General features: G+C 31.6%; 1 pseudogene; it reads left to right on the forward strand.

Moving 5' to 3' along the window:
* The first annotated feature begins 734 nt into the window (after positions 1-734).
* LOC112470802 lies at positions 735-854 on the forward strand (annotated as a pseudogene).
* The last annotated feature ends 1 nt before the right edge of the window (position 855 follows it).

Consider the following 855-nt stretch of genomic DNA (forward strand, 5'->3'; position numbering starts at 1 on the left):
GGAGTGACAGAAAGCCACATTGCAGTGTTTTGAATAAAATATAAGGGCCTCTCTGATAAGTCAAATTTATTTTAGAAAATAGTCACCATCTAAAAAACAAAATCATAAAATTGGTTAACTTTACTTCCCAAGACAGGAAAAATCATATAGCATAAAGATGTCATCTAATATCTAACATTTTATACCACTTAGTAATGAGATGTGAAAATTTACTCTAACTGAGAAAGCAAACCAAGCTTTTAATTTTTTAATAAGATTGTTATATTGGACACTGCATGATATCAATGTCTTTTTAACAGTGATTACCAATTAATCCAACTGTTTGTTTTAGCAATTTGCTTTGTAATGGGACAAATTTTCTGATGTTCAGTACACATATCAGGAAAAGGGTTCAACTACTTTTGTGCTGTATCACAGATAATTATGCTGTAAGAGAAATATAATTTAGTTTACAGTTACTTTCTAAACTGTTGCATAGATTGGAAAATTTTAAGTTAGTTGTTATTGAAAGAATAGCAGTTATACACATGCACAAACATTAATTCATATTTATTTTATTTATATTTTAGTAATTTATTGAGATAAAATTCACATAAAATTATCCACTGAATAATGAGCAAGTCAGTGGCATTTAGTACATTCAGAATGTTGTACATACATTCCTTCTATCTAATCTTAAAACATGTCCATCACTCTAAAGTAAAATCCTATACTCATTAAGAATTCCCTTCCTTGTCTATGGCCATACTACCCTGAACAAGTCCAATCCTGTCTGATCTCATGAAGCTAAGCAGGGTCAGGCCTGGTTAGTACTTGGACGGGAGACCACCTAGGAAGACCAGGTGCTGTAAGCGT

This window comes from Pteropus alecto, unplaced genomic scaffold, assembly GCF_000325575.1.
Source record: "Pteropus alecto unplaced genomic scaffold, ASM32557v1 scaffold3, whole genome shotgun sequence".
In the NCBI taxonomy this organism is placed as follows: Eukaryota; Metazoa; Chordata; class Mammalia; order Chiroptera; family Pteropodidae; genus Pteropus; species Pteropus alecto.